The following is a 15850-nucleotide window of genomic DNA, read 5'->3' as shown; positions in this document are numbered from 1 at the left end:
TTTGGCTACGTACTCAGGAAAAAATATGGAGACCTGCTTTTGGAATGACTAGTGACATCTGAGATGCCAAAACTTGCGAACTCACTTCGCCGAAGCAAAGGTTAGTCGAAAGATTGTCAAGATAGTAAGATCTGTGTCAGATGCTCATCTCAAAGGCTTGCATGGGGCACTGATTAAAGACCTCAGAGCCAGAGGGTCACATCCCACTCCAGGGTGGATATGACTACTTTGAAGCTTCTCATGAGCAACTCTCATGAGGAGCAGAGGACTCAGTCATCAGAGTGTGCTCAAGGTTGCATGGTAGCCTTTCACAGCCTTAACTGAGAGGCACTTTTCTTGGTGAAGGGAGGGACGATGGAGTCCACAATCTGCACTATCGAAGCTACAATTGGAGAAATACCCCTTCTGCAATACCAATCACAGAAAATGGTAAATTTTTCTTTATAGACAGCTGCAGGGGCCTGTAATAGATTTCCAGACATCTCATAAGAAGTCCCTTGTGAAAAGCCTTTCACTAGATGCTGTAAAGTCTTCAACCAAAAAGTCCAACTGACAGGAGCTTTACTAAACATGCTAATAGATCCTGATCCCACTCATTTTGTGATCATCTGGGAGCTCCTGGGGTTATCCTGAGACCTGGCATGATCAACACTCAGTTGATCACCCAGGTAATCAGGTTGAACAAAGGAAAGGCATATGTATCCAAGACCCATGAGTGTCAGACAGTATCCTCGAAAATTCCTGATTGCGAAACCGGGAAACAAAACACCAGGAGTTTCCTTTTAGGTATGCTGATCCAAATTACGTCTGACACAAAGTCACGAGAATTGCTTAATAGTCTCCTCCAAAAAGGAGATCCATAAGATTAAATTGTAAAAAATTGTAACAACTTTCAAATAAATCTAATAATAAATATTCTAAATGCTATCATAGTTGAGCACAAGTTATTAAAACTATCCAATGAACTCAAAATGGTTAAGAAAAACCACATGATTGTGGAAAAAGTGCACTAAACTATATCCCATACAAAATAGTTAAAATTATAATCCACAATCAAATATTGAGATTCTTAACATGAGCTCTAAAACTGATTTTGAGCGAAGCGAAAAATCTATTTTTGGGTGAGATAGCCATGGCGTCCTGATGGAAGGTTCCTTTTTGGTAGCTTCCTTGGGTATAAAACTACTAAGATATTCCCAGAGAATTTAACCACAGGTTATCACAGAATTCTAACTTCTGGAGCGAGTATCCCAAAGGTTTCCCTTTAAGACATCGTATATCAACAGGGGACGCATGTCTGAACGCGCCACATAGCTATCTTCACCCCGAACAGAGTTAATGCTTCGGTGTGTAAGGGTTGAGAATAGCTGGGAGCCGCTCCACAGCCAATCTCACTCGTGGCTACTACTGATACTCGAGACGTAAACAAACGGGCGCCATTGCTCAAATGACGTCACGCCCGTCTTCATCCTGAAGCCAGTTGCTTGCCCATCACCATGATACAGTAGAACAGGGTGGGATCTAAAACTGGACGAAGTAGCAGGGAGGGTCCATCAGGACGCCATGGCTATCTCACCCAAAAATAGATTTTTCGCTTCGCTCAAAATCCGTTTTTTGGGCTCAAGCCATGGCGTCCTGATGGAAGAATACCAGAGAATCAATGTATCGTGGTAGATTTTCCCCTAATAGTAAGTGCCAAGGCATTGACAAAACAGCATAGTAATCTTTGATAAAGGACCATAGGGAAGAAGCATCCTGCCCCCCTTGGCAGTGAAGTTCCCATGGGCTATGCCGACGTCAAAGTGGTATTGAAGGGCTATTCATCCTGATAGAAGAACTTGAAGAACTTGGAGATGAAGCCGAATGTTTGGTATTTGTATAGGAACATTCTGAAAATTAGACCAGTGGTGGTTGGGCACTGTGTATTGAGAGTGATGGTTCATCTCCCGGGTATCAAAAGTAAGTATTCGTGTTGGAACCTTACATAATCAGAGTGAATATAAATTAAGAGTTAGCATCTTAATTTCTTCATAACCATAAGGAAAAGGGGGGATAATAAAACTATGACAGGCATGTATTTCATAGTAAGTAGGAGCTGATTGAGACGCACAGGTAATAAAATAGAAATTTTATTTCACAAATGCAGAAATTAAATAATTTACAGCAATAAGTAAAGTTCATTTACAGCAATTATAATGTACATAGTAATAAAGACTTGCTCTTGAATCTGAAAAGGAATTTCAAGTTTATTAGTAGGCACTCGTTCTCGAGGAACGCAAGTCTTTGATTAAAAAACACATCATGCTCAGGGCATGCGGCACTTGTGTGACAACTATGACATTTCACCTGGGATAAGAACAGTTATAAAAGCACTAAGTGTTTTCGACATCACTATGAATCGCTTGAGGGTCAACATAGGCACCCGAAGAGTTAGAGTCCCAAGTAACTCACTGTTCTACGCAGAGTTAGGTGCAGGTTTCATAACACTACCTGCGGCTACCACAAAATGTTTGACTTCGTGCACTTGTTTCGCATAATGTTTAAAGAAAACTCGCGAGGACTTCCAACCCGTGAAGTTTTTAAGGCTTTCAAAGTCCATGCTCTGAAAGAAATTCAGAGATGATGCCACTTTTCTAGGATCATGACCAGCGGGTGTACTGTTCGGATCCGCTCTGCGAATGAAGTAGGTGATTTTCGCTCTTTAATTGTTTCAGTGACAGGTCGCTGCCCGATGTTTCTCCTTTGAAGAGTTGGCCTCCACCAAAGTTTGAAGTTCTGCGAAGATAGACCTTGAGGCTCTCTACTGGACATAGAGAGGCATCCTCCTTCAGGGGGCATATTCTCCAAGGGCCCCATCTTTTGGTGGGTAATTCATTTTTGGCGAGAAACGTCGGATCAGGGGAGAGGGTAACTTCTCCTGTATCGGTAAACAGGATGTGTCCCTCTTCTCTTGATAATGCCACTATTTCGCTGACTCGAGCTCCTGAAGCGAGAGCAAAGAGAAATATAACTTTCTGAGTCAGATCCTTGAGAGGGCATGAATCATTGTCCAAGTTGGAGGCGAAATGGAGTACCTTGTCTAGAGACCAGGAGATCGGTTTCGGTGGGGGTGCTGGGCGTAGGCGAGCACATGCTTTCGGTAGTTTATTGAAGATGTCGTTGGACAGATCAATTTGGAAAGCATATAGAATTGGTCTAGTCAAGGCTGATTTGCAGGTTGATATCGTATTGGCTGCTAATCCCTGTCCATGAAGGTAAATAAAGAAGGACATGCAGAAATCAATCGTGATTTCTTTAGGATTTTTTGTCTTGACAAAGGAGACCCATTTCCTCCAAGATGATTCATATTGCCGTCTTGTGGATTCGGTCTTGTATTCCTCTAGGAAGTCCAGACTTTTCTTCGAGATCCCAAACCTCTTCTTTGCGGCTAGGGAGAGAAAATCATGAGATGAATGTCCTTGATTTTCGATGATGAAGCGAAGACAGTCGACTTCTGTACTTGTTGAGAGAGAACTGGGCCCGGGAGAGGGATCAGCTTGGGCTGCAGCTCCAGGACCAGGGGGTGCCAGTTGCTCCGAGGCCACTTGGGAGCCACTAGGGCCGCTGTCCCTTTGAAGGTTCTCAGTTTGGAGAGGACTTTCAACAGAAGGTTGGTGGGAGGGAACAGGTAGATCTTGGACCATCTGTTCCAATCCAGTGACATGGCATCCACTGCTTCTGCTTTGGGGTCCTCGTACGGGGCCACATACCGAGGAAGTTGATTGTTGTCGCTCGTTGCAAAGAGATCTATCTGAAGTTCTGGGACTTGGTGAGAGATGAAGGAGAACGATCTTGCGTCTAGAGACCATTCCGACTCTATCGGGTTTGTCCGAGATAGAGCATCCGCTGTCACGTTGCGGAATCCTTGTAGGTGAACTGCAGACAGGTGCCACTTCTTCTTCTCTGCCAGACGGAAGATTGGGAGAAGCACCTGATTTATCTGGGGCGATCTTGAGCCTTGGCGATTGAGACAACGAACTACCACCGAGTTGTCTAGGGTTAGACGGATGTGGATCGAGGGCGGCGGGGATAACTTCTTCAGGGTTAGAAGAACCGCCATGGCCTCCAAGATGTTTATGTGGAACGTCTTGAACAGGGGAGACCAGGTGCCTTGAGCCTGTTTTTGGTGGGAGTGACCTCCCCAACCCTCCAGCGAAGCGTCCGTGTGGATGTTGAGTGATGGAGGAGGGTGTTGGAGAGGAATGGACCTTTTCAGGGCCTTTTCTTCTGACCACGGCTTTAGGAGAAGTCGCAGTCTGTTTGGAAGCCGTCTCTTGAGGTCTCTTCGAGCGATGGATGCCGAACGTCTCCAGACTCCCGCGGCATCCTTTAGCTGTGCGCGAAGCACTGGGTTTGTCACTGAGGCGAACTGTAGAGAGCCTAGAACTCGTTCCTGCTGGCGTCTTGAAATGCGTTTGGATTTCAGCAGTCGCTTGACAGACCCTGCTATTTCCTTCCTTTTCTTCTGGGGGATGGAAAGGCGGTGTGACTGAAGGTTCCAGTGGATTCCCAACCACTGGAACTTCTGAGCTGGAGAGAGGCGAGATTTTTTCTCGTTGATCTTGAATCCCAGGTGTTCTAGGTACTGGGTGACTTCATTGCAAGATTTTGCACAATCTTCGGGCGATGGAGCCCAGACTAGCCAGTCGTCGAGGTAGGCCATCACCTGGACGTTTCGTAGGCGGAGTTGTTGTACTATGGCATCCGCCAGTTTTGTGAAGATCCGAGGGGCCCCGTTGAGGCCGAAGGGCATGGCCCGGAAGGCGTAGCTTTTCCTTTGGAGTCGAAATCCTAGGTAGGAGGAAGCGTGATGGTTCATTGGAACGTGCCAGTAGGCATCCGCCAGGTCTATGGAGACCGTGTAGGAACCTCGAGGCAGAAGGGTCCTTATCTGTTGAAGAGTCAGCATCTTGAACTTGTCGTTCGCTATGAACTTGTTGAGGGGGGATAAGTCCAGAATGACTCTGAGTTTGTCTGAGTCTTTCTTGGGGACACAAAACAGTCTCCCTTGGAACCTGGTGGAATTTACCTTCCTTATCACCTTCTTGTTCAAGAGATCTAGGACATATTCTTCCAGAAGAGGGGTTGATTGTTGGAAGAATTGCTGGAAGATTGGGGGTGGTTGAGTCCAACTCCAGCCTAGACCCTTCTTGACGATGCTGTGTGCCCAGGGATCGAAGGTCCAACGATCCTGGAATTGGCGGAGTCTTCCTCCCACCGGAAGCACTTCATTGCTTCTGGTGTCCCGAGGGCTTGCTGCCTCGGCCGCTAGCTCCCTTTCCTCCTCTGCCTCTGGAGGGACGGCGAGAGGCGTCTTTGCTTGCACCTCTGTATGAGCCTCTACCTTTGGCACGAAAGGTAGTTGACTGTTGCTCGAAAGCAGGGGTGAAGACCGGTGACTGTGACAACACCGGTTGGGGGACCAATTGAAAGGTCTGTTGTGGTTGGGCAACCACTTGGGAGGTAGCGGGTCCCGGAAACTGACGTCTTTGTTGACGTTGCTGGGGTTTCTGTTTTTGGGATTTCCTCTTAGGTTGAGGTCCGTCGTCCTGAGAGGGTTTCCTTTTTCTGGACATGCCCCACTTGTGGAGAAGGTTCCTATTCTCCGTGGCGGCTCTGTCGGTGATTTCCTTCACAAGGTCGGAAGGAAAGAGGTGTTTACCCCAGATGTTGGAGGAAATCAGCCTCCGGGGTTCGTGTTTCACGGTGGCACCTGCAAACACGAATTCACGACAGGCTCTCCGAGCCTTTATGAAGTGGTACAAGTCCTTCATCACGGTCATCAAGTGGGATTTGGAGAGTACCATGTAGTGGTCTGGTACTCTGGTGTCACAGGCCATAACTTCGAGTTGGACTTGATGAGATAAGGATGCTGCGAGCCTCTCCTTCGTATCTTGTTCCCGACGAAGGAGGTGATCGTTGAGCTTAGGGAGGTCTTCATTAAACTGACGTCCGGCGACGTCAGGATCTAGCCTTCCCACGACGAAAGTATGCTGGACATCCTTCCAGTGTCGAGCGTCAGGGGGAGTAACTATGGAGAAGGGTCTGCACTCCTCCAGTGCAGGGCAGGCTTTCCCTTCATCCGCAGCTTTAAGGCACGCAGTTAAGGCCTTTTCCAGGAATGGAAGAACCGCACTTTCAGGTGCGACATAAGTAGGGTGCTTCTTGCTCAGGGCCGGAAGCTTAGAGCAGGTAAAGCCTCTACTCTTGAATGCGGTGGCTAGCATAGCCTGGGCCTTTGCGAGATCGAACACTATCTCTTCCTTCGGTTCGGTCTCTTCCTTCGAGGCAGGTTCGGAACGCAGACGGACGTAACAGTCCGGGTAGGCCTCAAAGTTTGGGAAGAACTCCACGTCTTCCAAAGGGACCGTGCCGATCTTATCACTGACGAAGATCCTGCCGGTCGCGATAACCATATGCTCAGCATACCTCCACGGGTTGGCATGTGAGCAAGCGGGGAGATCCTTAACCGAAATCCTCTTCGGTTCTCTGGATCCCATCATGGACCTGATGAACTCCTGATTCTCCTTCAACCTGTCGTCCATGACGGCTCTAATCAGTCGGATCATTTCTTGAGTGGAAGAAGAGGGATCCGGGGTCGAGGAGGTAGACGGAATAGACATTTCCGACGGTGTAGGAGTAGGAGCGGGGATGGAAGGAGGAGCGACCTCTTGCTCCGACTCGGCGTATTCCACCTTGTCTTCTTCATCTTCGGCTCCTTGAGCCATAAGCGTTTTCTCCGTGTCTTCCGAGACATCCGATATCTGTTCGTCATCTTCGGAATCCAAGCGGCACTCGTGCATGGACTGAGCCATGACAACATCAGGTTCCACTGTAATTTGGACAGTGGGAATCACGTCTTTGGGTATCACTGAATCAGGGGAGGCCTTAGGGAACAGAAGTGACCTCAATTCTTCGGTGGCCAGGTAAGGTCCGGTGGCATTTTTCTGGAAGCCACGCACCCACTTGCGTAGCTTTTCACGAGAAATGTCTCTGACCTCCGCTGAGGGAGGGTTATGGAAGGCTTCAACTAGGTGAGCCTGACAGACCGTACAGTTCAGTGGATTCCAAAACTTCAGATCCCCTTTCTTGTCGGCACAAGGGGCGTGAGTCCTGCAAGCCGTATGCCCGTAAAACTGCGGGCGTTTCACAGCGCAGAAGGCGAAGTCACACTTCATCTGCTCCTCCTGTGGAAGAAAGAGAAAATGAGTATGGGGGAGTCATAAGAATGGCTCTTAAACTAAGTTAATATTAATTATTAATTTTAACTTAATGATGGGTGTGATGCATAGAGATTGAAATAGTAAAGGAGAACATACTCCATGCATCTCGCCCGGCTGGTTACCGTAAGCTTTGTCCTTGGATAATCCGAGCGACCGAAGGCACCGGATAGAGTTCCTTAGATTTCCATAGGGCAATGGAATTCCGTGGAAAAAACCCAAGGGTAAGATTGGGACCGAGATCATTCGGACCCAAGCTAGGGGCTAGAAGGCCTCCTTTTAAGGTAACTGCTTCCGGCAACCAGCCGTGCTAAGATGCACGCAGCATGCTGGAATTTAGAAGAATGCAAAGAGACAGCATGATCACTAACAGAACAGTACCAAGGTATTGATCTTAATAGTGGAAACAGCCTATCTGTTTGCGGTATAGGGCTATCAGTGTAATATGATAGCTAGAAGAAGGGGGTGCAAGTATTCTTGACGCCTCCGGGGGTTTCCGGCAAGCCGCCGGCATGCCGGAGTTCGCTCCAGCAGAGTTTCTGGCATTAAGACAGACAATGTTTAAAGTCAAATATATACCAGGGTGGCGGCCGCCGGTACAACGGCGGCGGCTCCGGCAGTCGGAGGATGCCGGTTTGGTGACTGGGATAAGGATGGGTAAAGCGGAACCGGATTGCCGGCAGTAGATGCCGGCACTCCGGCGGCCGACCGGCGAGCGGACGACAAGCTAGGAGGAAGGAGAGCCACTGGTAGGAGCCGGCGGCAGTCGGCAGTCCCCCGGCACACAGGGGGCTGGCGGCAAGGGTAGGGAGAGTCACCAAGGTAGGAGGCAGGTATTGCCGACAGTAGAGGCGGCAAGAGACCAGCACCCGGATAGTGAGAGAGACAGGGGGGGGGGGAAGGGATGCAGGAAGTTCAGTCATGGACTCTGGACATCCCCCCCCTGAGAGGGTGTACCCATGATAGAGGCAGGCTCTATCATCCAGGAGCAGGGGTCACTGAGGACCGGGAGCTAGGTAGCCCAAGGGAGGGCTAGGGGACACCCAAAAGGGGGGAGACCCCCATATGCAGAACAAATCTAGAAACTAACCCCATAGGACACTATGAAGGTATATGTACCAGAGCGGACTGCACATGGAAGCTCGGGTAGCCCTACTACTCCACCCTAAGGAGGAGTTGTAGGACAGGGGACAGATGGGTATAGACTAACCTAAGCATAGGCTAGGCTATACAAGAGATAGGTGGGGAAGGGAGAAGAGAGAAGTCTTCCAAGGAAGGGTTTCTGTACCAGAGCGGCCACTAGGGAAAGGGAGGACACTCCCTAACCTAAGATAAGGCAGATCGGCTAAAACGGTGCATGAGTACAGTTTCAGCAGGGAACAGAGAAACCTTCCTAACCCAACCTAGAGCAGGGCTAAAAGTCCTGAACTAGGAAAGGAAGAAGACATATCGCTATCGCAGGAAAGTCATAGACAATCCTAGCCATAGAGGTAGGGCTAGCCTAACCTCACTCTCGGACGCAACCCTAAGGGGGGTTCATTCCCTTAGGGAGGACTGAGAGGCGATAAATACTCTATTAGACATTTGATCCCTTTACTCAGAAAAGGAATCAAGGCTAATTAGAGGAAATGCCAAGGCAGGGGATGAAGGAAGCATATAGGGGTCCTACAAGTAGGTTAGGTTAGAAAGAGTCACTAACTAACCTATCCCCTATATGGTCCCTGAAGGCGAAAAACATTTGCATCACGGTCAAAAGTATTGTAAAATAATGCCACTATCTTCATAACTTAGCCTAGGATCACTAATAAATCATGCATGAACACTTATATGCAGGCTCTCTGGCCTGGGGGCTATAGTAGCCGACTGGTATGAGGTCAATCGATGACCGATAAAAAGCGTCGAAACACGATATAAAAGTTCCTAGCTATGAAGACTAAATAAACTAATGTATTCGATTAGTAAATAAGGCCGGAAGCGTTGTTGTGGCTAACTAAATAAGGCATGCATAACAACAACGACGCCATAAAATGGCGGGTCCGGTAGAGGCACAGCTCTGCCACAAAACAGCAATTATCTCGGAAAGTAATATTTACTTTACGGTCAGAGCTTAACTAAACAATACTGGAACCTTGTACTCAACTTTCCAGAAGAAGGCGAGGCCGAAGGTAGCGACATAACGTAGATGCAAATCGATAAATGAAGCACAGGGAAAATCCGTCTAAGTAGGGCAGCTACTAAACAAAGGATGAAGACGGGCGTGACGTCATTTGAGCAATGGCGCCCGTTTGTTTACGTCTCGAGTATCAGTAGTAGCCACGAGTGAGATTGGCTGTGGAGCGGCTCCCAGCTATTCTCAACCCTTACACACCGAAGCATTAACTCTGTTCGGGGTGAAGATAGCTATGTGGCGCGTTCAGACATGCGTCCCCTGTTGATATACGATGTCTTAAAGGGAAACCTTTGGGATACTCGCTCCAGAAGTTAGAATTCTGTGATAACCTGTGGTTAAATTCTCTGGGAATATCTTAGTAGTTTTATACCCAAGGAAGCTACCAAAAAGGAACCTTCCATCAGGACGCCATGGCTTGAGCCCAAAAATACATTTAGAACACCCAAAGTAAAGAACATTCCATTAATATCTTTTATATGGTTACTCAAAGTATATCAACCTAAGATGGCACCTATCAGCCCCTGATAAAAAACAATCTAAATATCAATTTTACATTACAACAGTTGTTCCTCTCACACCTATAGCAAAAAAAGTGATTAAATACATTCAGAAAATTTATCTGAACAGTTCACAACAAAAGGAATCAAATGCAAAACAAAATTACGATTAAGAACAGGGAGAAAATACGACAAAAAACAGATATAATTTGCGAAAACATGCAACTTTAAAAAACTGAATTATTTACATTTGAGGTGGATGAGGATGATCAAACCATCATATGTTGAGGCTCAACATCCATTGCCAAATCCTAGAGACATGTTTGCAACTATGTCAAGTTGTACTGTAATTTCAAAGTTGGATCTTAGACGAGCATTTCAATAGCTCGTCCCCTCGTCGTCTGGGGTTCTACTGTGCTAGGTTACGGAGAACTTTTTTCCCTTTCTGCTATGGTAGAATATTTCCCATTCCATAAATGATTAGCTCATGAATTTCAGGTGAAACAAATTATAACAATAAACTTCTATACATTACCCTATAAAACTTACCTACTGAACTACAGTATAATAGATCATCAAAATATAAATGTCTTGTTATATAATTGTTATAAAAGATGAAAACCACTAATAAATAAACTGCAGAGCCTAAAAAACAAAACCTATGAAACTGCTGGAATGGAAAAACACAGTAAAGTAACTACACTTCATACTAATGATGTAGCATTAGCATTTCCTGCAAAAAAATGAAAAATGAACGCAGAATTCAGGTGCCTCCACTGTTATACATAACTTCTGAGTTAAATATATTTCTTAAATAATGCAAAATAAATAACATACACCAAGAATGAGATAAAAAACACCTAAAAAAGAGTCCTTCCCTTGCTAAAAAATAAAAAAATAAAAAACAACATGTTACAGTACAGGTACCAGAATTAGCGACAGAAAGATGCTGGTAAAACTATACAATAACTCCCTGAAGCGCGGGACGCTACAGCCAGTGTTGTCGGGATGGTGCTACAGTATGTGAGCTTTTATGGAAAAAAAAAATCAACAAAGATCAGTGAAATGCCCAAGAACATTGTCATAGAAATTATTCCTGAGCATAATGAAATCTATAGAGAATGTGAAAAGCATGTGAGTGCAAAATTAATGAGTACAGAGTATACACATGTCATACTAATTACTAACCAATATTGTTCTCCCTCATAAATGAGTACTGTAATTGATTACATTATAATGTTTGGCTTGAAATTGTTCAGTTTTGACAAATTGAAGGTAGAAATATGCCACATACAAAATACTTCACTTTCTTTTACACAGCATAATCTAAAACTATAAAAACTTGCTTATAAAAACTAAGATTTTAGGAGAATAATCTGGGAAATATAAGAGAAATAATTGAATCTATATATCTCACTATATCTAACAGAATCTGTGCTTCTACGTTACAGCTATAAATATATACAAGATTTTGAGAGACCTGGCTTATCATATCCGCGATGAAACGGCTGAACTTCCGAGACCAAATTCTAAAATAAATAATGATATTACTGACTTTGTGTATATTATCAAAATAGAAACTTATAGAAAACAGATTTTGCTAAAAAACTATATTTTGTTCTAATGACAGAAAAGAAAAATCTTGAATCATAATTATTTGCATTAAACTTTTATAAAATGATATTTTAATTATAAAATAAATTTTTGAATATACTTACCCGGTGAATATATAATAGCTGCAACTCTGCGGCTCGACAGACAACATACTCAAAAAACTCGCGAGCGATCGCTATGAAGGTTGCGGGTGTGCCCACTAGCGCCAACTGTCGGCCAGATACCACTCTTGTATGTAAACAAAACCTTCAATTCTTCTCGTCCCGCTGTGTCTCTATTGGGGAGGAAGGGAGGGTCATTTAATTTATATATTCACCGGGTAAGTATATTCAAAAATTTATTTTATAATTAAAATATGACAAATTCGAAGATAATTTGTATTTTTCCTAACCATACAAACCTTAGCTATTTACAAAGGGTTATTACTTTTAGCGTAGCTGAAATGGCGAGCCATTAGAATTTAACGAGGGTGTATTACCCCCGCGCTAGTTAGCGGGGGGGTAGGGGAGTGGTAGCTAGCTACCCCTCCTCCCCCTCACACACAGGTGAATACTCACTTTCACTTAGAGGTAGGACTTGTCTTGGGGGACAGGGCTGGCGGGCAAATATGTGTAAATAGCTAAGGTTTGTATGGTTAGGAAAAATACAAATTATCTTCGAATTTGTCATTTGTTCCGTAACCAAAATACAAACCACGCTATTTACAAAGGGTGACTTATCCCTTAGGAAGGGTGGAAAGTCCCCAGCCATACTGGCTTTGGCTTTACCCGGGGACTCAGAATCCGAGTGAGTCGCACTCGAGAAAAGGAGTCCCTGCACCTCACAAGTTCCTTGCACCGCAAGGAACCATGTGGCCTACGTAAGCTTGTGTGTGAAGGAAGAAGTGTGACCCGTCCTAGGCAGTTGACCTGGAGTTCCAGAAGGAACTCTGGGTTAGGACGTTCCCAATACCACCTCGTCAGGGTATGGGGGACGCGACAGTATTGACTCAATACTCGGAACACAAGGAAGCATGGTTTACCTGCAGAGGTTCGAGGTCAGCTATGCAGAGACCAGGATGCTGCTTCCCCGTAGAGGGGATGATGAAGAAAGAAGTAAGGGCCAGACATACTTCTTTCGTTCATGCAGACTAAAACCTGATAACAATGCCCTCAACCTTCTGCTACCTGTCCAAAAAGGAGCCTGAGGTTAGACCAGCTGTTGTGTAGCCACCACAGAGCGATAGAAAACGTATCGAGACTCCTGTGGGTCACGCCCTGCAGGAAGCGGGCTGCGAAGGTCATCAGACGCTTCCAGACTCCAGCTTGTAGCACCTGCGTCACAGAGTATTATTACTCGAAGGCGAGGGACGTTGCGATGTATCCAACATCGTGCTGTAGGGCGACGTGACGGGGGAGGGTCTGAAGACAGGTCGAGATGAATGTCCTTGAGTCCGGGCTGAAGAGGTATACTGGTGACTCTCCCCCCATGTCCTCCTTGTGTTCCCAAATCGGCTGCAACTGAGGCCAAACTGCAGCTGTTCCCAGCGCTAACCTCTCGATTCCTGTACTGGCAAGAAAGAGAAGGTCTTGGGACATCAGACACAGAATGGAGACTCAAAATCTTGAATGAATCGGACCGAAGGGTCGGGACCCTCAGATTCTGAGTCAAGCCAACAACTCAGGAGCGAGCCTGAATGTTGCCTTCCCCTCTTCCTTAGAAAGGGGGGGAGTAGTAAGAGACCAAGAAGATTGCTTACACACTGGCCGTGGCCAGAGTGAGCAGAAGACCCAAGGCGGAATACAATCCGAGGCCTGTCATAAAAGGGTCTTGAGAAGATCTCTTAAAGGACTAAAAGTCCGAGCCATGCTCCAAGTTGGAGGTCTTCCTCCGACTAGGGCAGGGACGATCGTAGCTTCGCATGAGCGAGGATAGATCCAGCGGGTAGGAAAAAGTTATTCCTTTAAGCCTGAAGGTCAGGGAAAGGCTGAGCGACAGGCTTCATTGCCAAGAGCGGAAAGGAGTTTCCTACCGCCGAAAGGCAATAAGACCGTTATTGCTGGAGAAGAGGCCTCACGGGAAGAGGTATATCTCCCACGGCACCAACCACCTTAGACTCTTCACTTTGCCTGGGAGACCCCTGTGGATGACTATCGCAGATGACGCGACCTCCGTACCGCGACTGTAGCGGGTTGTCTCTTCTAGAGGAGGAAGCGTAGTGTCTCCAGGCATGAAGCCGAAGCGACGTCCCGGTTCGGGAGAGATGTCGCAGTGTGGTTGCTTGAGTAGTCTGCGCCGTGGGAGAAGCTCTCCCGGGAGTTCCGTCAGGGGAAGCAGAGGGTCCAGAAACCGTTCTGCGCATAGTCCCAGTGGAGCTCTCCCATTGAAAGGTTGACAGACAACCTGGTTTTGTTGAGACCCATTGTCCGCAGACAAAAAGGAGGGAAGACGCAGGCGTCGAAGTTGTCCCACCATCACCGGAATGCATCTTGCCAGAGTCTCGGGGTCTGAGACTGGGGGGAAAACTAGCGGAAGCTTGAGGTTCCAAGCTGTCGCGATCAGGTCCCCCAGATCAGCACTTGCTGGTTACCCAAGGTCAAAGACCCTTAGGTACACTCTCTCTATGAGGCTCTGCTCGGATAGTCTGAGAGAAACATTCCCCTGCCTGGAATGAGAGAGCCGATGGTGGAATTGAGAGAATCTCAATCATCCCGGTATCTCTACTGCAAGATGTGAAGGTGTGAAAATGCGTCCCCTGCTGGTTAGCATGAAGTCGACACGCAACGGGGCGACTTGGCAGGAGCGGTAGGATCTGAAGAGGGGCCAGACTAAGGCCCTTAAGCCTGCCTGAATGATGGAGAGGTATCCTTCAGGTCTTGACCATAGGCCTGGACCGGAACATGCCCCCCCCCCTTTCCTTTGACGAGTCCGAGAACCGCATCAAGAATGTGGGGAAAGGACGAGAATATCCACTACCATCAAGAGGCTCCATAGGTCAACACCCATTGCAGGTTTAATAGTTCCGCTGGTCCCATAGGGCCAGGGAGTCCGGTTAAACATTGCCTGAAGCCACCGGAACTTGGATCGCCCCACATGGAACTTATCCTGAGGCGACCGTTCGGACTATAAACGGGTCAATGAGGAAAGAAGAACTAGGAAACGTTCCAAGGTAGGGCTGAAAACTCTGCTTGACTGAGAACAGGTACTACGACTCTCCTCAGTCTTGCCACAGTCAACCGAAAGGAAGGCTCGGAGGATGTGGTAACAGAATCTGGCGTCCCCAGGTGGTCACCCATCCAAGTACCGACGTTGCTTAACCTCGCTGGACGGACGAGAAGCGGGGTTTCCAACGTGGTAAGGCGGTTGACTCAATATCATGGCCAGATACTCCAGATGTTGAGGCAGAGGAAGAGAAGGCTCCAAGCAAAATACCATGAGCCCACACTCATGGTCAGCATTCGGAAGCTTTTCCCGGAGCTGAAGAAGGTCGAAACCCGAGCCTACCGGAGTTGACCAGCCCTCCAAACAGCAGAGGAGGCGGAAGTCTGCACCTGAGCGGCCAAGAGGAAGGCAGGGAGAGTTCTCTGGGGAAACAAACCTGCTATGCCACGGCGGGATAGCCACACTGCATCATAAGCAGGAATACTTGCAGTTTAGGCTGAATTCGACGAGCACCCTGGAAGATGGATGGAATGGAAACTGAAAGTACCCGTCCTTCCGATCCAGGGTTAAAGGAGTCCTGTCGCCTCGTTACCAGTCTGATCGATTCTGCTGGTCTACGCTGGCCAAAGTTTGTTCGACAAACTTGATCAGGGCTGAGAGGTCGACTATGGACATCCCCTCTCAGATCCTTCCTTACAAGAAAGGATCGACTGAGGGGGCCGGGGGTGAAGCCGTCGATGATCCTAAGGAAGACCTTCGCCTAAGGTATGGATCATTCTGCCCAACCGGGCAACTCTGCTGATGCTATGGCATAGAGGTTCAGAGACACTGAATTCGCTGACAGAGACGGCAGGCGCGATATCCTTGGCTACTCACAGAGATTGTGCGGGAATGGGCATCGGGAAGCTGTCATTCGGATGAGTAACCTTAAGCATCCTCCCAGCGAAAAAACCTGCAATCCTAGAGTTCGTGAACTCCTTTTAGGACTATGCCCCCCCGGGGGAGTCTCCCGTGCCATCTGTTCCTGACAGGAGGAAACTGCAATTGGACACCTTGTCCCAGTTGTCGTAGCCGATAACTTAGGCCGACGTGGTTGAAAGAAAAGGGAGCTGGAGCCCTGCAGAGTCTGGAAGAAAGCGCCTTGGAGGAGTGAAACCGGAAGTCGATTT

General features: G+C 47.2%; 1 protein-coding gene across 4 annotated transcripts in view; it reads right to left on the bottom strand.

Annotated features, from left to right (window-relative positions):
* LOC137618249 (KIF-binding protein-like) overlaps positions 1-15850 on the bottom strand; it is an 81046-nt gene that overhangs the window by 35851 nt on the left and 29345 nt on the right. The gene's annotated exons all lie outside the window — the stretch shown is intronic.

The sequence above is a fragment of the Palaemon carinicauda genome, chromosome 24 (genome assembly GCF_036898095.1).
Source record: "Palaemon carinicauda isolate YSFRI2023 chromosome 24, ASM3689809v2, whole genome shotgun sequence".
Classification (NCBI taxonomy): Eukaryota; Metazoa; Arthropoda; class Malacostraca; order Decapoda; family Palaemonidae; genus Palaemon; species Palaemon carinicauda.
This window is presented reverse-complemented; position numbering and strand designations above follow the sequence as displayed.